Genomic DNA, 23,458 nt, shown 5'->3' on the forward strand with positions numbered 1-23,458 from the left:
GTTACGGAGCTCTGCTTCATTTTCTGGAAAGCACAGTGAAAACCGCAGATTTTTGCTCGAGCAGCATTTTAAAGAAGGTGAAGCAGACGGCCTTTTACGCCCTAACCCAGAGATACTCATTGTGCGGCTCCTCAAGCTTTAATTGTCGGCTCGCACTCGCATAGTAGCTTATAACAATATGGTAACAATAACAATACATTTTTTTCAAATAACATACAGCGAATATTGCACAGTATTAAGTATTTTTATTAAGTTTGCGTTTGTGTAGTATTAAGTATTTTTTATTAAGTATTAATTAAGGCTTAATGGTGTTTCCTAAAGGGGGCACACTGTTAAACCTGGCAACGCAGCCCGCTTAAACCACCTCACACTTGACAGCAGTGAATGCTAGCTCCTTTAGACGGTTTTTAATTAAAAAAGGGCAAAAAGCAGCACAAAAACCAAAGGAAAATCAGCATGAAGACGCCAGAGAGGGGACGAGCATGCAAACGTCGGGTGTACGGCGAGATGCAGGCACAATGGATCAGTTTTTAATAAAAAAAGGGCAAAACCAGCACAAAAACCATGCTCATCCTGAATGTCTCACTATGAAACAACAACAAACTACAAATACAACATGAAGAAAGTCGAGGACATGCACGCCAGCTTCCGCTCATCCCAGTATTAAGGTAAATGTGGTCTGAATTGAAAATGTATTGGCTGTGTTGTTTCTTTTTTTGTGGGATGTTTTATATGTAGAAATGCATATTTGCAAAAGGGGACTTTAGTATGTTGTGGTAAAAGTGGCTCTTCCCTTGATTTTGCTCTTGTGAAAACAATAGTGAGTATCTCTGCCCTAACGGAGCCCATACTTCATCCCCTCCGTCTCGGCGGCCTCATCCTCGCAGAGCGATGAAGGCAGATAGAGGTGGAGCTCTGAGACCTTTGTAGCGCCGAACCGTCCGTGACACGCCGGCCTCGCTTTGCTGCGGGGGGTCGGGGGGCTTTCTGAAGGGGAAACATGCACACTGCAGATGTCAGGTCCTGCTCCCCAGCAATCTAAACATTATGATCTGACTGGAGGATAGATCGAGCATAACTACATCTGAACAACTGTGTCTATTTATCACCAAAGGATGTCCAAAACATCAATCAGTCCTAATAAAACCAATTTCAGTCACATGTAAAGAAACAGAGGAACTTTGATGTTAGATGGGAATGAAAATGGATTAGTTGGAGTCGCCATAAATAAGCACATCTGGTCAGAATAAAGCAAGATGAAGAAATCATACATGCATGTTGTCAGGATATAATTGTTTTTCTTGCACCTGGAACTGTTTTTTTGTCCATGTGTGTCTATGAAAAAGCCCTTTTTAAGCGGTTAACGGTTTGAAAAACACTGCAGCCATGATAACTCGTTATTATCGCGTTAACTTGTTAAAGCGATACAATGTAACTTCTCAAAAAGCCCACTCTGGAGCTCCCCCTACAGGCTTGGAGGTAATGTACGGTTACACTGTGGTAAATACAACACCCTTTCACTTTCACGTTTCACGTTTGTTGACGAACCGGCGAGGAGTCAGAAGGTGCAAGCTGTCGACCGAGAAGGTAAGAGTAATTAAATGTACCTGGGAGCGTGAGAGGGGTCTATTTGTTTTTGCTGTAGGTGTGCCAGAAAGCAAGTCAAAGTACTTCCGCTCAGCTCCCGGGCCGCTACCGGCCGCTCCAGCAAAGTTACATAGCGCAGTTTTTCCAACTCAGACCCCCGAAGGGCATAGGAGACAGGCCAATCGTAATATTAAAACTCATTCTAGCTGCACAATTTTTTTCAAGCTGTTATTTTAAGGTAGAAATATTACATAGTACTGCTTTAATTATTTAACGCCGATAAATATTTTATCGCGCATTAATGCAGCTTTTATTATTGTAAAAGTCTGTTGAATGCATCACATTCACACAGTTACAGCAAACACCACGAAGCATGGAGTAATAAAATAAAGATAAACTAGCAGCTAACATCACCGCTACAGGTGTGAAGCTCACGGAGCTAACCGGTGCTACTTCCTGTTTTACTGGTTTCAACATAAAAGCACGTATTTCTAAATAAATTTAAAAAAAACTCCTGCATTTACAGCCAAGTTGAATTGTCTTCTCAGCATAGTAGTTCCAGTCTAAAATATCACTTAAAGGCAAAACACACAACTGATAGCAGCAAGTCATTCAAGGAAACAGACAGTGGAGCGAGGCTTCTACATAAAAACTACAGAAAGATGCTGATGTTAAAAGTGTGTTTGCACAACAAATGTTATGGCACTTTCATTCATATGGCAGCACATTTAAAATAACACTAAATGCTAAAAGCTATACACTACTTTTGGATTCATTTTTGGATTTTGCGTACAAATGCGATTAATCGTGATTAATCAGGGAAATCATGTGATTAATTAGATTAAACATTTTAATTGTTGCCCAGCCCTAGTATGTATTGATCAGAGCCACATGGTATTTATGCAATTACAGTAAATAAACTGCTTTATTTACTGAGCAGGCTAACTGAAGTTCATGTTCCTTACGGGCTCATGTGTCGTGCTCTGATCAGTTTGCTGCACTGCAACACTGCAACGATTAAAAATTTTAATCTATGGAAGGTTTCACCCTCCATAAACACGAGTGTACCTGCTGTGTACCTGCTGTGTCTCTGCTGTGTACCTGCTGTGTACCTGCTGTGTACCTGCTGTGTACCTGCTGTGTCTCTGCTGTGTCTCTGCTGTGTCTCTGCTGTGTCTCTGCTGTGTACCTGCTGTGTACCTGCTGTGTCTCTGCTGTGTCTCTGCTGTGTCTCTGCTGTGTCTCTGCTGTGTACCTGCTGTGTCTCTGCTGTGTCTCTGCTGTGTCTCTGCTGTGTACCTGCTGTGTACCTGCTGTGTACCTGCTGTGTCTCTGCTGTGTACCTGCTGTGTCTCTGCTGTGTCTCTGCTGTGTACCTGCTGTGTCTCTGCTGTGTCTCTGCTGTGTCTCTGCTGTGTCTCTGCTGTGTACCTGCTGTGTACCTGCTGTGTCTCTGCTGTGTACCTGCTGTGTACCTGCTGTGTCTCTGCTGTGTCTCTGCTGTGTACCTGCTGTGTACCTGCTGTGTACCTGCTGTGTCTCTGCTGTGTACCTGCTGTGTCTCTGCTGTGTCTCTGCTGTGTACCTGCTGTGTACCTGCTGTGTACCTGCTGTGTCTCTGCTGTGTACCTGCTGTGTACCTGCTGTGTACCTGCTGTGTCTCTGCTGTGTCTCTGCTGTGTACCTGCTGTGTACCTGCTGTGTACCTGCTGTGTCTCTGCTGTGTACCTGCTGTGTCTCTGCTGTGTACCTGCTGTGTACCTGCTGTGTACCTGCTGTGTCTCTGCTGTGTACCTGCTGTGTCTCTGCTGTGTCTCTGCTGTGTACCTGCTGTGTACCTGCTGTGTACCTGCTGTGTACCTGCTATGTACCTGCTGTGTACCTGCTGTGTCCCTGCTGTGTCTCTGCTGTGTCTCTGCTGTGTACCTGCTGTGTACCTGCTGTGTACCTGCTGTGTACCTGCTGTGTCTCTGCTGTGTCTCTGCTGTGTCTCTGCTGTGTACCTGCTGTGTCTCTGCTGTGTCTCTGCTGTGTCTCTGCTGTGTCTCTGCTGTGTACCTGCTGTGTACCTGCTGTGTCTCTGCTGTGTCTCTGCTGTGTCTCTGCTGTGTACCTGCTGTGTCTCTGCTGTGTCTTTGCTGTGTACCTGCTGTGTACTTGCTGTGTCTCTGCTGTGTCTCTGCTGTGTACCTGCTGTGTACCTGCTGTGTACCTGCTGTGTCTCTGCTGTGTCTCTGCTGTGTCTCTGCTGTGTACCTGCTGTGTCTCTGCTGTGTCTCTGCTGTGTACCTGCTGTGTACTTGCTGTGTCTCTGCTGTGTCTCTGCTGTGTCTCTGCTGTGTACCTGCTGTGTACCTGCTGTGTCCCTGCTGTGTACCTGCTGTGTACCTGCTGTGTACCTGCTGTGTCTCTGCTGTGTACCTGCTGTGTACCTGCTGTGTACCTGCTGTGTCTCTGCTGTGTACCTGCTGTGTACCTGCTGTGTACCTGCTGTGTCTCTGCTGTGTACCTGCTGTGTACCTGCTGTGTACCTGCTGTGTCTCTGCTGTGTCTCTGCTGTGTACCTGCTGTGTACCTGCTATGTACCTGCTGTGTACCTGCTGTGTCTCTGCTGTGTACCTGCTGTGTCTCTGCTGTGTACCTGCTGTGTACCTGCTGTGTCTCTGCTGTGTCTCTGCTGTGTCTCTGCTGTGTACCTGCTGTGTCTCTGCTGTGTCTCTGCTGTGTCTCTGCTGTGTACCTGCTGTGTCTCTGCTGTGTCTCTGCTGTGTACCTGCTGTGTCTCTGCTGTGTACCTGCTGTGTACCTGCTGTGTACCTGCTGAGTACCTGCTGTGTCTCTGCTGTGTCTCTGCTGAGTACCTGCTGTGTCTCTGCTGTGTACCTGCTGTGTCTCTGCTGTGTCTCTGCTGTGTACCTGCTGTGTCTCTGCTGTGTCTCTGCTGTGTACCTGCTGTGTCTCTGCTGTGTCTCTGCTGTGTACCTGCTGTGTACCTGCTCTGTACCTACTGTGTACCTGCTGTGTACCTGCTGTGTACCTGCTGTGTCTCTGCTGTGTCTCTGCTGTGTACCTGCTGTGTCTCTGCTGTGTACCTGCTCTGTACCTGCTGTGTCTCTGCTGTGTACCTGCTGTGTACCTGCTCTGTACCTGCTGTGTACCTGCTGTGTCTCTGCTGTGTCTCTGCTGTGTCTCTGCTGTGTACCTGCTGTGTCTCTGACTGCGTCTCTGCGGTGGCTCACAGCTGCCACAGCGCTGCCTTTTGGGGTCGTCTCAGGTCTGCCGGTCCTGGAGCTTGATGCTGGATGTGTTCTGCTCTCCAGATTTCCCTCGAGGCTGCTCAGCGGTGTCATCCTACCAGTGCTCAGCCTCTGCAGGAGGGGGCAGCAGATCCCCTGCACTATAGGAGAAATGAGTCCCTGTTGGTTTTCTACAGTATGTGACACTTTGTAGAGTTTTTACCACCACGAATAAGAATGAGATAAATGGTCTGTACATGTGTAGCGCTTCAACACTAAATGCCACATTCACCCATTCACTCACACGTCTTAGTGTCACGTTCATGGGGTTTTCCCCATGTTTTTAGTTCTGTTTTTTAGGCTATTTCATGTCTTAGTTTTTAAGTTCATGTTTAGTCAAGTTTTGCCATGTTTTAGTTTTGCCATATTTTAGTTTTGCCATTGTTTTTTCCTCATTGTCTTCAGCTGCACTCATTCACCAATCTGTTCAGTATTTAGTTTCCAGTTTTCCCCATTCAGTTGGTGAAATCCTTTCACCATATCAAGATTTCACCATTTCCCTTTCTTGCCTCGCCTCGCCTTGCCTCGCCCACAGTTTAGTTTCATCATCCGGCTCAGCCGCACCTTGTTTTTGACTTTTGTTGAAAATAAACCAAGTTTTTCTTGGTTCCCACTATGCAGTCCGGTACGGGTCGGGTCTCTTTGGGTTCAGCTTTGCGTTCCCACTGTACAAAGGGGACCCTCAGGGGTGGGCGGAGTGCGTAAATAGCAAATAACAGCAAATAACAAATAGCATCCATAATTTGGAACCACCTCCAAGCTTCTTCAGCTTAATGCCACACCGGCTCGCGGTCCGGTTGAAACCACTCTCGACCATTTTTGCGGCAATCGGCTGGAAAACTTTTTGGTTTGGCCCAGCGCCATCGAGCTCCCGCTGCACAGCCTCCTCACCAACACCGGAGAGCAGAGCCTGGAACCGGTCCTATGTGCTCGCTACCACAAGCAGAAGGGTTACAGACATGGTAACGGGTACCATGGTAACGGGTTCCATGGGACCGGGTTCCATGGGACCGGTACGCTTTGGTGGTAGTGGAAACACTGAAATAACCGACCCGTACCGGACTGCAGAGTGGAAATGAGGCTTTACTGACACTTAGTCTGTAACTACGTGCTTTCTACTCATTCACATGCATCCACACACCGTGTATGGATGCATCGGTAGGCAACGTGGGGTAAAACGCCAATGAATAAAATGAATGGCTTAGATTCAGAGAAGTTAAAATAATAACAAGAACTTAAGGATATTGAGACACTGCAGTGACAAAGCACAGAATCTTATGACATTACTCAAAATGATGACTTGTGCCACTTGTATTCAGTTACTTATGTTATTTTATCTTACTTTAGTACTTTCCCCCTTGTGCCTTAACTGTTGCACAGCAATTTCCCCTCAGGATAAATCAAGCTTTTTGATCTTGAATCTTGTCCCTCCTTCAATGGCCATCAAGGAGCTTTGGTTGCAAACAACTTATCAGCAGTTCACAGCTTTTTTGTACGTCAGATTTCACCTCTTCTGACCTAAAGCGCAGCGCACGTCTCGACATTTTGACCCCAAGTGATCTGCAGAATTTGGCCTTGATCAGTGTTGTTTACCGGCTCCTTTCCGTTCCTCCCACATCTGCTGGACTCCCCCATCTACCGTCTCCTCTGCCTATACATGTGGCGCTCTCACAAGCACTGGTTCATCAAAGCAAACCATAAAACGACACGGCACAAGCCAACACAAAAAGGAAAACACATGACACAAACATGGACGACAGAGGACTAAAGGAAATGGCAGCTCAAACGTTTCTGCCACAGCATGAAATGAAACAGCACGAGAATAAAGGCTGTTGACAGAAAGTGATGGGAAAGACAAACACAAGAGGAAATTGTGTAGCAGCGTGCTGAACTTGATCTTGACTGACAGACATTGTCTGCTCACCTTGCAGGCTCAGAGATGCAGAATCCCTGGAGGAAGGGTCCTCCCAGGCTCCCGCGCCCTTCACTGGAAAAAATCAAAGTTTTACCAAGTATATTTGTCTCATTTCTAGTCAAAATATCTCATTACACTTAATATAAGACACAACTGCCTAACAAGTACCATTTCAGCCAGATATAGGGACTTGTTTGAAGACAATACATCAGGAAAAGTCTTGAAAATAAATTGTTTTGAGTCACATATCATATGAAACAAGCTTTTTTTTTTTACATTTGAAGAGGTTTTTAAGCTAATTTCAAGATCACTTTTATCTCAAAAGTCCCAAATATCACATCATATTTCAAGAAATCTTGACAAGCCGATTTTCACTAGTTCCATTGGAAGATTTATTTTGCTTATTTCAAGCAAAAACGTCTTTTATTTGTTGTTTTGTTACTTAATTTTGGAGGGGCATTTTTTCCAGTGTTCTGAAGAGGTTTCCTCTGACAGTTCTTCTTCTGTCCACTGTGCACGCTTGTTTCTGCAGCACACGTGCCTTCATATTTCCTCCTGTCATCCATCACACATCCCACATGTTTAACTGCAACGACAGATGGTGCACAGTTGGTGTAAAGCCTGTAACAATGCATGACTTATTCGTGCATTTATGAGTTTATTTGCATTGTTCAGTTGAGATGCTTTCACAGGCCTTTGCGTGCGTTTCGAAGTTTCAGACAACATTTCATGATTGGGTGTTCCCGGCTCTTTTTGGCTTAGTAAGTAACACATGAAGATAAACAATCTGCATTATACTTATGGTTCCTGAACTCAAACATTCCTGGAGAATCTGGGCTAAATTTATTAAGTGAAACCAGGATCAGTGCCGGGTTCAATGTGTTTCAGCATAATGTGACCACATGGTTATTTCTCTGTGGAGGGAATATATTCCAGGGAAGTTTCTCTGCGATGTTTTGTCCCATCATGACCCAATGTTTCAGTGCTTATTGTTTTATTATCACCAGGGTGGAAGGACCACCGGATGGATAAAGAGCTGGAAAGGTAATTCCCTGATGTGGTGTTCTGATATCCACGTTGGACAGAGTGTTCGGCCCTTCAGAACGGGCCGTTTGCTCGTGTTTAACAGGATTTCTGCTCGTATAAAAGCTCTCAGTCAGGCTTATCAGTACATTTTGTCTCTCAGAGTGGTAGCGGGTCATCCTGCACCTGTTTCCTAATTGCTTTGGCAGATCCCTGCCATCAGAATACAATATAAATGCTCCAAAGTGTCACCGCCCGAAGCCTTCTCAGGACCTGCATCCAAACTGAGTTAGAGGCTGAACACAGACATGAACAGGTATCATTATCCCTGCTGTTGCAGCAGCGGGTGCATGGAGTGCACTTATGTCTCTACTCTGTGTTCCAACTCTGAATAAGCCTCCTTCCTTACCTGAATAACTTCCCCGGCCCTGTTCACACCTGGTGCTAACATGCATCCTGGATGAGCAGATCACCTGCACACAGTGTGCACTGAAAAAAGTGACTTTGTAGTGAAGTAAACTCTATTAGAGTAACTGTCATAATTTGTTCTACCTTGTATTTTTAAGATTCAGTAAGAACTAGAGCTTCTTAAGTAAAATTAAACATTTTATTAACGTAATACATGAATTATGGGGGAAGAGAAAGTTTTACTTTGGTTTCCTCATACAGTTTAAATGTTTAATAGTTGTATGTACATAAACCTAGAAATACTACATAAACTTTACTCTGAAAGTGTATTGTTAAAATCTACTAAGTTACTTCATAACAGCAAATACTACAGTTATATAAAATTTACTTAAAATTTTGAGTAAAATGATGTTCCTGCCTATGAAAAACAAGTAGACTTTCCTTAATTTGTTTAAATAAATATAACTTAAAACTTAGATGTAATTAAGTAAATGTTACTTAATATCTTCAAAACTGTTACGTTTTATGGTAAGTAACATTTACTTGATATTGCAGCATTAAATATTACTTAAATCATCTGAGTGCAAATACTTACAAAGGGTTTTTTAAGTTGTTTTTTTCAGTGTGTTAACAGCTTGCAGTAAAGTACTTTCCCAGTTTTGTAAAATCTTAGATACATTTAATGAAATAAAAACATTTCCATTAGGAATGTAGCAGCTGTGACAGGTGAGAAGCAAAAGAGGGGTCCCACAGCCCCCCACTGCTGACCTGAGACACTCAAACTCAGGTAAACGCTTTCATTTTGAATCAATCTTTGAATTAAAGTCAGAAAAGAAACGTTACTGCCCGTGAAGCTGATTAAGGAGGTGGACTGACACTCCTCCAGCTGTCAGTTTCACCAATCTTCCTTCCGGTTATTGGACTCTAACCACTGAGCCACGGCCACCCACAAAAAGCACACTTAGCAGAGGATGGTTTCGATTCATCAACCTCTGGGTTGTGGGCCCAGCACGCTTCCGCTGCACCACTCTGCTTCTCACCCCAGATGGGACTCGAACCCATAATCCCTGGCTTAGGAGGCCAGTGCCTTATCCATTAGGCCACTAGGGCTCACACCACCTCACAGTCAGTGCAGGATCACAATCAGCCAACCTCAGAGCTGAACACTATGAGAATTATATTATATTATATTATATTATGTTATATTATGGGTAAATTAACATGTATATCTTTAAATATAAGAGGGGTAAACTCACCGATTAAGGGGAAGAAAATGCTGACATATTTAAAGAGGCAGAATAGAAATATTGCCTTTATCCAAGAGAGCCACCTAACTGACACTGAACATTTAAAATTGTTTTCTACTCATAAGACATGTTTTCTACTCATGCTACTCCTCAAAAACAAGAGGTGTCGCCCTGCGCATTAATATACACCTGAACTTTAAATCAAATTCAGCTGAAAAGGATAAAACCGGCAGTTTTCTGCTCGTAGACTGTGAAATAGTGATGGGATACTCGAGTCCTTTTACTGACTCGAGTTTGTATGAGTCACTCACTAAAGTGAATCGGGTTTTCGAGTCACTTGAATCAATCACCCAGAGTACGCGCCAGGGAATGAACAACACTTTTATCTTATTTTATCTCATTTGATTTTGTTGTATTTTATTGCTTTCATTGTTCTTTTATTGTTTTTACTTCTTCTTCTCTTTATTTATTACCTGCTGTAAAGCACTTTGGTACACCGTAAGGATTGTCTGTAAAGGGCTGTAGAAATAAAGTACATTTACATTTACATGGCATCTTCCTCAGTTATTAGCATCATTCCCACTGTAGGAACCTTCTGCAGTTCCTTTAACCTTTTCAGGAACGGGGACGTTTTTTACCTCATTCGGACAGAGCCGTTCTAAGAACGCAGTTATCAGAACGGTCCTACTCGAATTTCGTTCTGATAACTGTCCTTCCCCAGCGGAACTGTTTCAGTCTGCATTCGCACATGAGTCGGGACTGATGCGCCGCGCGCAGCCGTCTGCGTCAGTGACGTGTTACTTTAGCCGTTAGCGCCACATTCAACAACGAAACAGAACAAAACAAAACCCGGTAAAAGTAAGGAGAGAAGAAAAAACACCACCAAGAAGCTAACATGGAGAGCGGGGAGGCCACCGTGTTCATGGTCTGCATGATGGTGATATTAATCATGGACGATCACATCGGGCGTCTAACATGGAGGCTGGAAGAGCTCACAGAGAGAGTCAGGAGACGAAGGATGGAGCGCAGGCCATACTTCTCGGTTTCATGAAGGGAGGAGAGCAGAGCGCCGTGTCAGTTTAACTTATTAAACACGCCAAGGTTGTGTCCGTGTCGTATGAGGAAACATTTCAGCCTGACAACATGACAAGGGGCGGAGCTACCGACCACCAAGGGGCGGAGCTACCAACCACCAAGGGGCGGAGCTTTTTAACTGACCGACTGACAGCAGAATCTGGTAGATGTTTCCATCCATCCTGGCAGTGGCGTCAATTCAGCCAAAGCTAAGGTATGGCAAGGTCACTATAGTCACATGACTACAGTATCAATCAATAAATATACCTGACCAGCAAATAATCACCACAAAAGGCTGCCATGTAGCTTATCTGTCTCACTCACATAGCCACTAACATAACAATGGACTCGTCTCCGTCTCCCTGTTACCATTAGCATTAGCATTAGCATTAGCATTAGCATTAGCATTAGCGGCGGAGGTGCTGAAGTGGACAGCCTCGTTAACAGCCTGAATACCGCCTTCACTACCTGGTCCTCCTTCCTCCGCCGCTGGGGCAACATTGGACCCCTTTTTTTGGTGATGAATAAATTAAAGTTTTCTGTTTCCTTTTCATATTTTACAGTAATTAGCAAATAATTAACAACAAATCCCGCTAATAACATCAGCTTTGACCTCCAGGCTCCGTCATCTCGTGGGAGGAGGAGGGGGGCTGGGAGATACCGCATTTCAAAAGGGAAGATGATACTTAGATCAATTGATTGTGTTGTTCAGAATTTCAATTGTAGTTCATTTGTATGTATTAAATAATAGAATAATCAATACAAATTGACACAGAGTAATTCCATAAATTCATTTTTTTTTTAAAAAGAAAAGAAAAACGAACATTTCCATTTTCCCCTGGAGCCAAGGTGTGGCAGCTGCCGTACCCAGTTGACGCCTCCATGCATCCTGGGCCGACTCAGCTCTGCAGTTCACAGAGGTTCTGACACATTTCACAGAAAAGCAGAAAGCACACACCTCTGGAACTCGTCCAGCTGTTGGTTTCAGCGCTGCGGACAGGCCGGGTTATCAACAGGACGTTAACGTGAAGCATGTGTGTGCGGTTAGGGTTACGCTTTATTACACTCGCCCCTCGGCTTTGATAAAAGCTCTGCTCGTACCTGCTCTCAGTCGAACCTCTCAGCGGCCGTCCCTCAGGAATCATATAGAGCAGAGCTGATGTAATGCTCCTCTGACTATAGATCCACACCCAACGGCTGATTGCTCTCTGCAGGCATGTGCAGATGCACTTCACCGTTGCTATGGGAGCGTTTGTTTGTGGTTGGTAGGGGTGGTGGGGAGTGGGCTGCCGTGGTTTGCTCCTGTTATAGTTACCGGCCTCGGTCCGGGTGACACAACAGCATTATTACAGCTGATGTATTAGCATGTTGAAGATCCACAGCTCAACAAAAGCTTTGCGTTTACACTCAGCACAAGCGTTTTATTGACATCTGGTGTGTTTTTACCTCATTCTTGGGTCACTTAGTGGGAACAGCGCTGCTGGAACGGGGCATCGGCATTAAAATGCCTGTCAGTCATGTGCCAAAAGAGCTGTGGTAAAAGCTGTTAAAGAGTCAAAATGAAATCCAAACCAAATGCTGTAAAACTATCCCACAAAGGGTTTAATGTCAATAAGGAGAAGGGTGAAGCTGCTCTGAGGCAGACTATCAGCTGTGGGCACGATGCTTATTCTATTTACAATGTGAATATATACATTATATAGCCCATATATACATATGTATGGACTACATTATGGACAATCAGACTTCATTTGTTGAATTCTTTCATAGAAAACTTTGGTGATTTGGGACTTCATCATGTAACAACTGCTGCTGTTCAGTTGGTTTAGGTCAAGATATCCTGACTTTTATTCTGACATTTAGTCAGGATGGAAATCAGGGAATAGGTCAAGTTTTATGTGCAGTTAACGCTAAAAACATCACTCAGTGGGGTCACATGGCACTGAAAGGATTGGATTATTGGCTAAATTACAATAAGAATGAGTTGAGCAAGGGTAATTCTCCTTGGATATATGGCGGTGAATGAATGGGATCAGAGGCACAAAGCGTGTCATACCCCGGTATGATAGGTGGCGCTGTACCCATTCCAGCTGTTGCTAATTGAGCCACTTCCTGTTGACCTCTTCACCACCAACAACAACAACAAACTCAGGCATTGGAGAAAGATGGAGAACGCAGAGCAAGATGAAGCTACGTCCCTCTACATTTGGTCTGAGATGAGCTGCTTGTTGCACAAACTCGATGCCCAACGGAGCATTCTCCATCGCGTTGTTTGTTTCTCTCTGACGAGTCAACAACAGGAATATCGTCTCCTTTGACTTCCGGGTCACGACCCCGGGAAAACATCTGGAGCATGCGCAGAACGCAAAGTCTGATTCACCACGTGCTTCAGCGTCTACAAGCAGGTTTAGAGTGACTTTCAACCCAGTTATCTCGGGGTCTGAATCCGATCCGATCCAGTTCTTAGTCAGATTAAGGTGTCTACATGCACTTAATAACTCAGTCTGATTGTAAATTAGCCAATAATCCAATCCTTTCAGTGCCATGTGACCCCACTGACTGTCAACACACTTTATTTATGGGGAGTCATGTTATTCTATTTCTTAAAGCAGTTTTGTATCTCTGTATTTCTCCATGCACACATAAATGTGATCTTTATTTATTCCTTTATCAACTGCACAGCAGCTGTACTTTCAAATAGAAAAATGTCCATTTCAGTCCTGATTGTTGCTTGTTTTTGACATTTACCACATTTGGAAAGAGATTTATAAGAACTGTGGACATTATGGGTCTGGGGAAAGTACCGCAGAACCTTCACCAGATGTAGTTTAAGGTTTATGTTTATGTATTTGGCAGATGCTTTTATCCAAAGTGCAGTTAGGGTAACAGGGGTCTCGCCTAAGGACCCCTACTGGAGGTAATACCTTTAAAGCAGGGGATTTGAACCCAGGTGGCAATCTCACCACCACACTATCCAGTCCCAAGCTGAGATGATCTCACTTTGATTGGATACTTTTTTTAAATAAGAAGTGCAGTTTGGTCTCATTAAGGAAAAAAGAGGAACACATTGGTCACTTTTTAAAGAATTAAAACTATTATTAAGACTTTCATGCTTTTCATTTCACATTTAAAGTTTTAAAAGATGCAAACGTGTGCTGCAAGAGGCGAATACGCTCACCAAGTAGACTTTCTATCCCCTGGGAAGGGTCAACCCACTTCCAGATTCCTGCCTGTGTTTGTGGAACCTTGAACATCACAGCTTCCCCGGTGACTGGCATGACCTTGGCCTTGATGGAGCTGCAGACAGATTCCTTTTAGCTGTTGGCAGGAGTTGATGTGAGACTGGGGGCTTATTTGCATGTTCACAGAGTGCTAAATAAGGCAAAAGTATTCAGCTGCTCACATATCTAAGATACTTTAAGGCATGAAAGGATTGTTTTTCATGAACACACGGACACAAATTCATCAAATTTGTGATTTTAATGAAGTTTTAAAGGTTCTATGGTTGCCCACATTAAAGATGATCGAGTGCATTATGAGGAGTAAATGAATGCTCTGCAGCTCGTCTTAAATATATACGCTGCTGGCTGCTGTAATGAGCTGGAACAACGCTTTCATTTGGCTTCAAAAGCAGATGTTTTCAATAGGGCTGGGCGAGTTAACTCGTTATTTTCGCGTTAACGCACCGATTATTTAACGCCGATAATTATTTTATCGTGCATTAGCACATTTTTTTATTTTATTTATTTATTTGATTTAATAAAAAAAAGGCTTTTGTGCCTTTAATGGATAGGAAAGTTCAGAGAGACAGGAAGCAGGGGGCAGAGAGAGGGGGAACGACATGCAGCACAGGGTCGTCTGATGCGGGACTTGAACCGGGGCCAGCTGCAGTGAGGACTGTAGCCTCTTGTACATGGGGCGCCTGCTCAACCCACTACGCCACAAACCACCCCTGTTTTATTATTTATTTTATTATTGTAAAAGTCTGTTGCTCACAGGCTTTTATTTTGTAAAAGTCTGCTGCTCACAGGCTTTTATTATTGTAAAAGTCTGTTGCCGTCTGCTGTGGAACCGGAAAAGAAAGTAATCGGCGGATCCACCAAACATGGAGAAGGGTACGGAACTTTTACTCGGCCATTTTCATTTTAAAGTTCTTCCAGACGGCGGAGTTGACAGAACCAAAGTCATCTGTAAACACTGCCAAGTTGAATTGTCTTCTCAGCGTAGTAGTTCCAGTCTAAAATATCACTTAAAGGCAAAACACACAACTGATAGCAGCAAGTCATTCAAGGAAACAGACAGTGGAGCGAGGCTTCTACATTAAAAACTACAGAAAGATGCTGATGTTAAAAGTGTGTTTGCACAACAAATGTTATGGCACTTTCATTCATTTGGCAGCACATTTAAAATAAAACTAAATGCTAAAAGCGATACACTACTTTGGTATTCATTTTTGGATTTTGCGTACAAATGCGATTAATCGCGATTAATCGGGGAAATCATGCGATTAATCGCGATTAATCGGGGAAATCATGCGATTAATTAGATAAAAAAAGTCAATCGTTGCCCAGCCCCTAGTTTTCAAACAATTCTCAAATTAAAAATGCTGATGTAGATACTCACTGTGGTTATCTGAGCCTGAATTATCTTGGTTATCTTACCATCCTGTTGCTGTGGCTCCAGCTGTTGGAAGAACATGTGTGAAGCAAATGCAAAGTCTTGTGTACAGACCGTTCCACGTGTCCTCCATCTTCCTGCGGACAGGAACAAGAGGTCGTGTCCCGAACCCGGCTCGTTAAGTAATAACTCTGAAGGTGAGTGGCTGAAAGTTGAAGGAGTCAGCTGAACATTACTCAGTGGATTTAGGGCGCTTTTATCGCCGCATCGTTGGGATTTCAGTGAACGGGGGACAGGTGCAGAAGGAATTCTCCCAGTCTGCTCCCAGTCTGTCTCTGCTTTCACCCACACTTGGGACTAAATGCTGCAGAGAGGATTTGTGGCTTTCAGGGGCCGTGGCCTGTTTTCATTTACACGCCCATTACATCATCAGGACGGAGCTCACTGTGAGATGATATCCAGGTGAGAGCCGGCAGAGGATACAGGAGCTGAGCTGACGTCTCTGCCACCAGAGTCAGTGGGTGGGTTTGTTTTTCTAAAAGTTTCAACCTGCATCTGCTTTACTTTCTGTTTCGGCCATTTCCACCTTAACTGTTTGCCCCATTTAAGGATTAAAAGTGCAAATGTTTGTCTGTTCTGCCCACTTCTCATTATATAGCTGCCTCAGGAACATTCCCAGAGGTTGGTAGTAACGAGTTACATTTACTTGAGTATGTTTTTGAAAACATTATACTTCTAGGAGTAGTTTTAAATCTCTATACTTTTTACTTTTCCTTGAGTAGATGTGTGCAGCAGAAACTGTCCTCTTACTCCGCTACATTAGGCTACAATGAGCTGGTTACTTTTCTTCTTACCTCTTTGGTATTCTACGCCTCATTATTTTTATCCCCCCGCGTACGCCTCATTTTAATGTTTTATTCTGACAGAGAGAGAGACTTCCGCCAAAGGCTCTACCACCTGACTGTGTTCCCCCAATCAGACGCAGCCGTGCAGTCTGGTCACGTGACCGTACTCAATCTCAGCGGCGGGACGGGTTAGCTTTAGCATTAGCAGTCGTAGCAAACAAACAAAGAAACAGATGAAAAATGTCAGAACCAACGGTGGGAAATGAAGACGCAGACGAGGCCTCATACTGAAAGCATGTTTACCTTACAAAGAGTGAGAAACAGCAGCTACATTATGTGTCTTCTGTGTCAACCAAAACAAACGCACATTTCAGCAGAAACTCAACATCTAACTTGAGGAAACATGTAGCGCTAAGTTTCCTAAACTCGTTTTTCCCCCCATGGATAGATGAATGTTTGTTTTTTAGGTTACATATGGGTTACACATGTTTTAAACTTTTCCTAAGTCTCTTTTATTTTTTTTATGGAAGTTCTTGAATTTACGTGGATTATTTTAATTTAAGCTATTTTGTAATTAATTAATTAATTTTAATTAATTTTATCAATTGGATGAACTCTAATTTGCCTAAAGATGATTATTTAGTATTTTTGTCTGTCTGATTGAATGCTTGTGTTAACAAATAAATCAGACGTTACTCAACAGTTACTCAGTACTTGAGTAGTTTTTTCACCGAGCACTTTTTTACTCTTACTCAAGTAATTATTTGGATGACTACTTTTTACTTTTACTTGAGTACTTTTGGCTGCTCTACCCACCTCTGGTTATCTTACAGCAACCTGCACAAATCCATCAGAATTACTTTTTTAAGCTAATCGAACTGAAAGATTTCTCTCACTGTCCTTCTAACACTTTGGCTTCAAACCTTAAAGACGAAGTGGAATTCCACAAGCTAAAGATTTGTTTCGACTTGTTGACATCCAAAGATTTTGCAAAGCAGGACACAATGTTTGTTTATTTTGTTAAGAAGCCCGTTAAGTGCCAGAAGCTGTTCTGATTCACGTCGACAGCATCATCAACGCAGCACTGAATGCTGTCAAAATGCTCAGGTCTGAAACAGCAGAGTAAAAGCTGTAAAATTACTCAAGTAATTATTTGGATGACTACTTTTTACTTTTACTTGAGTACAATTTTTGGCTACTCTACCCACCTCTGGTGATTGGTAACGTTGTTGTTGCTCTAAAAACATTTGAAAAATATCAAATCAAATCAAGAAACAACAAGGAATCCCAACAAATAAGTTGCAGCCATTTGCTTATTGCACAAACGCGGTTCCCGGGTCACGACCCCGGGAAAACATCTGGAGCATGCGCAGAACGCAAAGTCTGATTCACCACGTGCTTCAGCGTCTACAAGCAGGTTTAGAGTGACTTTCAACCCAGTTATCTCGGGGTCTGAATCCCATCCGATCCAATTTATAGTCAGATTAAGGTGTCCACATGCACTTAATAACTCAGTCTGATTGTAATTTAGCCAATAATCTGATACATTACATTACGGTCATTTTGCAGACGCTTTTATCCAAAGCGACTTACAATAAGTGTGTTCCACATCGGTAGGCAAAAGAACTTCAGGTCACAAGAAATCATAAGTGCATTTCCTTCCAAAAACAAACAGCTAAGAACATAACTAGTGCTAGAGTAAGTGCAGTAAGTTAGGTACCTAGAAAAATGGGAAGACAATTTAGGAAACAAAGACAATTTAGGAAACAAATAAGTGCATAAGGAGCTGGGACGAAACAGGTGATGTCCTCAGAGGGCGGATCAGGGTAGTGTTTCCTGCAGAGATGGTTTTCAGCCTGCGGCCAAAGATGGGCAGCGACTCATCAGTCAGGAGATCGTTCCACAGAACAGAGAAAAGCTGTGACCGTGTGGATGGTGTGCAGGGACCGCTGAGTGAGGGGGCAGCCGGCCGCCTGGAGGCCGCAGAGCGAGGTGGTCGGGCGGGGGTGTAAGGCTGGACCACAGCCTGGAGGTATGAAGGAGCTGTTCCTTCCACTGCCCTGTAGGCCAGCACCAGAGTCTGAAACTGGATGCGAGCAGCTACAGGGAGCTTTCTGAACCAGCTCCAAAGGTCTGATGGCAGAAGCCGGGGCGCCAGCAAGGAGGGAGTTGCAGTAGTCCAGGCGGGAGATGCCCAGAGCCTGGATGAGCGCCTGTGCTGCCTTGGCGGTGAGGAAGGGGCGAATCCTCCGGATGTTGTAGAGGAGGAATCGGCAGGAACGGGTCACTGATGCCATGTTTGGCGAGAACGACAGTTGGTCGTCCAGGGTCACACCCAGATTCCTCGCGGTCCGAGTTGACGTCACCACGGAGCGGTGTTGTATAGTAACGAAGTAAATATACTTCACTACTGTACTTAAGTATATTTTGGAATACTTTGTACTTTCCTTGAGATTAAACTTTAACTTTTACTTCACTATGTTTCAGAACTTAATTGCATACTTTTACTCCAAAACATTTTCATTGTTCGGTTTAGTTACTCGTTACAAAAAAAGAGAGAGAGAAAGAGAGACATTTTTATTATTTTATTTATTTTTTAGAAAGGTTTACAAAAGGGGTTTCAAACTGGACTCCCTCTTCAGATGCCAGATAAGCTTCAGTTTTCTCCTATTTTTTTCTTTAAATGTTGTTTATAATGATGGCAATAACAGTAGCAGCCTCTTTTGTTTCATTTTTTTCTTAATGGTGTAATGTACGCCTCATTTTCAGCACTGACCTTACTTCAAGAAGAAAAACTTAAAGGTTCACAAAGTTTGTATTTTCTGTCTAAATTTTGCCTGCACTTGGTTGTGTGTAGATTTTAAGTGTATTTGACCTTCAAAGTTTACCAAAATATAAAAAATGTTATTCAAACTGCATTTGCCTTGTTTACTTTTTACTTATACTTTTCATTACATTACTTAAGTACATCTATTTTTACAGTAATTCTCATACTTAAGTACAAGACGTTTCGGATACTTTAAGACTTTAACTCAAGTAACATTTCAGTCAGTGACTTGGACTTTTACCAAAGTCATATTTTGGAGGGGTACCTATACTTTTACTTGAGTGTGAGAGTTCAGTACTTTATACAACACTGCCACGGAGCCCTCCATGGTGATGGTCGGGTCTCTGAACGGGCAGCCCTTCCCCGGGGGATCCTTTCAGTGCCATGTAACCCCACACTGAGTGAGTGATTGGTAACGTTGTTGTTGCTCTAAGAACATTTGAAAAACATTAGATCAAATCAAGAAACAATAACCGATCCCTACAAATAAGTTGCAGCCATTGATTCATTTGCCATCATTGTTTCGGCGGCTGGCTGCAGCTCAGGAGGAAGAGGCACAAACTTGGAACGACTGCTCTGAACATGAACTGCATTTCGCCTGCAGGGGAGCTGCTTAACTGAGTTGAGGGGTCCCAAACAAATGATACGCCCGTTTCACTTGGAGGACTTTGCATGCTTCCCACAGGCCTTTGGGGACAGCGTTTCCCATGACCTTTTCCCCGCTGCTGCAGAAACACAAACGACCGCAGCGCTTCTCACCTGCTTTTTCCGCCGGTCCGTAGGTGAATAAGAATTATTGAGGGATGACGGCGATGACAGTTTCATCTGCTGCTCCAGGAGGAAACTAATTACCCCCGAGGGGAGAGCGGGTCGCAGCAATAACAAACAGTATCTCCTCTGCGTGTCCCTGTGGCTCATTAAATCCCTCACACTCCGGCTTTGTTTGCTCTGTTCATTTCTTTAATAAGAACAGAAATAAATCAGCTCAGTCTTGCCAGCCTTGTCATTCCCGTCTCTCCCTTTTTTCTCGAGTCGAATGCCTTTCATGTAACAACAGTGTGTTACTACACTCATGACTCGTGATTTCCCTGGGGTGCCCTCATTGTTGGGCCTGAACACTTCTGCCGTAGTAAAGCATCAATCTAATGTTCTGCTGAGGGACAGTTTTTGGGCTCGGTCACCGGTGTTACGTTACCCTCGTGTCTCTGGAATTTACAATGTGAATTCTGTGAAGACACCATATCAGATTAGACAGGGGGGGGGCTCACTATGTTCCCTCACGAATTACTGACTGACAGCCAGTTCAACGTCATGGAAACAAAACAAATCTTATTCTCGCCCATGCGAGCAGCTCTGTACTGCACATGGCCTTCAGTTATCAGGCCCCTCTCTGTGGAACCAGCTGCCAGTTTGGGAGGCAGAGCCTTCAGTTATCATTTGACGCTTTGTTGCTAATTGCATAACTTTGAGTCTAATAAGGATTCAAATACGCTTGTACTGTTTGTGTCACTTAATGCTCACAACAATGTTCCATAAAGCACAAAGTTCCAGGAAAGCTGTTCATTACGATTGTCTCAACAAAAATCCCTCAAACTCCAAATCATACAGAACAGAACTGCCAAACTTTTTGCTTTGAACAAAGAGATTAGAGCTCGTCCCACCTGTTCCTGGCCCCGGCTCCTGGTAAGCTCCAGAACTGATTCTGAGACTTTTATCGCTCCTCGTGGTCTCTCACCTTTCTATTTGTCTGACCTTTTAGTTCCATACAGTCCTGGATGTAAACTGAGCTCCTGTGGGAGGAGAAGTTTATCTGTTTTATGGACTTGGCTGAAGACCAGCGGTGACAAAGCATTTCCAGTGCGAGAGCCTACAGTGAACTCTGAAATAAGGTGCCTGAGAAAATCCAGTCAGCAGTGATCTCTTTTTAATGGATTTTTTAAACATACACACACACATATATATATATATATATATATATATATATAGATATATTAGGGCTGGGAGATTGGATCAAAGTGACGTTTCAGTACCATCTGTTGGTCTCCTTAGCTGGGCTACTTCCTTTGAATCGGCTCTGTATGGATGAATGGGACTAATTTGGAATTTAATGAATTTAATTCGAATCGGCTTGACTTGGATTGTATCTTTGAAGTGTCCTGAGATGACATCTGTTGTGATGTTAAAGAAGACGCACTGTCAGCTCCCGTCTCAGATGGTATTAGTTTCTGCCAGGACAACATTTTCCCCAACAAATAACGGAAAATGTTCTCGAATTACTCCGTTTCTGTCTTCATATCACAGAACTTCAGCAGAAGTGTGGTTGTTTTTTGCTGTTACTGGTACTTTGTCAGGTAAATGCAAAACTGTAAGTGTGTGAATGTGTGCAGCGTCAAGATTATTGCGGCTCCAAAAGTTGGATAAATTCAATTTATGAATCAGTAATGGTGGAATAAGCACGGTTTTTACAAGACTGACCATCTGAAAGTTACCAAACCAAGAAACTAAGCTCAGAAGCTTCATTCTAACCAGTTCATTGCTGGCAGTGAGTCACAGTGAGACTTGGGGAAATATTATTTTGAGTATAACCAAGTCAGGTGACAGTCTTAAATCCAAGCTGGATTTGATGGATTCTCAAGCAGAGAGCAATGATAAAAAGTAGTCTCTCCCCAGCATTTAGGATTTGGAAAGGTCACTAAAATCCCACTGAGACGAGAATTCTTGGAAACCAAACTGTCTCCAAAACAGATGCGTAACGCAGTGCCCCATGAAAAAGTAGTCAGCTGCAGTTCTGGGGAAGCAGTCAGTCAACTTCTAAAGTATTTCTACTTATTTACTCATCATTTCCTTTACACATTGCTGTCTAACTGTTGCATTTGCTGCACTACTGGAGCAGGAAAGGACAGCGAAATCACACTGAAATCTTAATAATCTAATTTCTTTCTTGCTATTTGTCGCTCTGATCATTTTCTGCCAAACTTCCCCCTTTTCCAGAGGAAATCCCCTTTGAAAAGAATGTTTTCATCACACTGCCACCCTTGTCCAGTGGATCTCCGTCTGAAACTGTTTGGGGGGTTTCCTTTTCTCAAGCGTTATGTCACAATGCTTTTTCCAGGACTCAGCATATTGGGTGTGCTGTTCTCTGTGGGTGGGGGGCAGTAAAACCTCCACCCATCTCTCTTGGACCCTCAAAACACTAATGGGGTGTTTAATCACACCTCTTGTGTAACTTCAGCTGGAAGAAAAGTTGTGTTTTAACACCATTTCAGCAGCAGCAGGTTTGGGGTAATCAAGCAGCTGCGATTACCCTGAAGCAATGTGTGTGTGTGTGTGTGTGTGTGTGTGTGTGTGTGTGTGTGTGTGTGTGTGTGTGTGTGTGTGTGTGTGTGTGTTGGGGGGGTTGTTGGGTATGTTATGGGGGTGTTTAAACAGGATGAAAACTGAAAGGAGAACAGGCCAGATCAGGACACTTTCAGCACATATTGTTTCCCAGCTCTTCTCATCACATAACCTGCGATGTGTGCAGACATTTTTATGACAGATGGAGAGAAAAAGTATCATTTCATACCCACATTGTCAGGTTTGGGGTTAGGCAGGACACGGATGCGAACTTCAAAAGGTAAGAGCACACTTGGTTTATTTAAAAAATAAAAAAAGTCAAAACAAGGCCGGATGATGAAAACTAAACTGTGGGATCAAAACATGAATATGACACGAAAACAAGAGACTTGACATGACATGGAAAGCCCTCATCTTTAGGCGTGGTGGGTGAAAAACAGAGAAAGGATTTCACAAACTGACGGGAAAACTGGAAACTTGGGCTGTTAACCGCATACTTCTCATACTACTCATACTACTCATACTAACTTTATGAGTTAGTATGCGAGTTTGAGTAAGCGAGAAGTTCCCAGATGCATACTAGATTCGCCGAAATGTTGGGTATGCATCATGAGGTTACTACTCATACTCAAACTACCCAAGATGCAACGTAACGTGACGTCGCCGATCGTCATTTCCTGTCAAAACGGCAGTTTCAAGCTAGTTACAACGAGGGTAGGTTCACTTCCTGTTTTCAAAACAAAAGCACCAATTGTATATCGTAATGGCTTTCCCTATGATAAAAGGCAACGGGTATTTTATTTTGTGAAACAAAATTGTAAACAGCCGGTATTTTGTCAGGTTTTCAACACGTTGGGGATCTAAACGACTACTTTCTCACCTGAAAATGTTTCAAATGTTGCTAAAGTTTACAGAGTTTAGAGCTTAAGCGAAATCAGCTTCAGGCCGGCTGATTTCGGCTCGGGCAGGAGCGACATGCATTGTGGGTAAACGCTCTGCATACTGTCTGTTCAATCAGTATTCCGTATGTAGTATGCGGTTTCGAACACAGCCTAAATACTGAACTGGGAGTGATTGGTGAATGAGTGCAGCTGAGGACAATGAATGCAGGTGAAGTGAATGAAACTAATGAGCAGAACATGGGGACTGAGGGGAAAACAATGGCAAAACTTAACTAAACATTAACTTAAAAACTAAGACATGAAATAACCTAAAACATGATAAAAACGTAGAACTTTTTAGCTCCCATGGACATGACACACATGACGCTTACTAACCGGTGC

General features: G+C 43.4%; 1 non-coding gene across 1 annotated transcript; it reads right to left on the reverse strand.

The window, feature by feature from the left end:
• Positions 1 to 9,266: 9,266 nt before the first annotated feature.
• On the reverse strand, positions 9,267 to 9,339 carry trnar-ccu (transfer RNA arginine (anticodon CCU)). Its single transcript has one exon. It is a non-coding gene; the product is annotated as a tRNA-Arg (tRNA).
• Between the last annotated feature and the right edge of the window lie 14,119 nt (positions 9,340 to 23,458).

Source organism: Odontesthes bonariensis, chromosome 6, assembly GCF_027942865.1.
Source record: "Odontesthes bonariensis isolate fOdoBon6 chromosome 6, fOdoBon6.hap1, whole genome shotgun sequence".
Classification (NCBI taxonomy): domain Eukaryota; kingdom Metazoa; phylum Chordata; class Actinopteri; order Atheriniformes; family Atherinopsidae; genus Odontesthes; species Odontesthes bonariensis.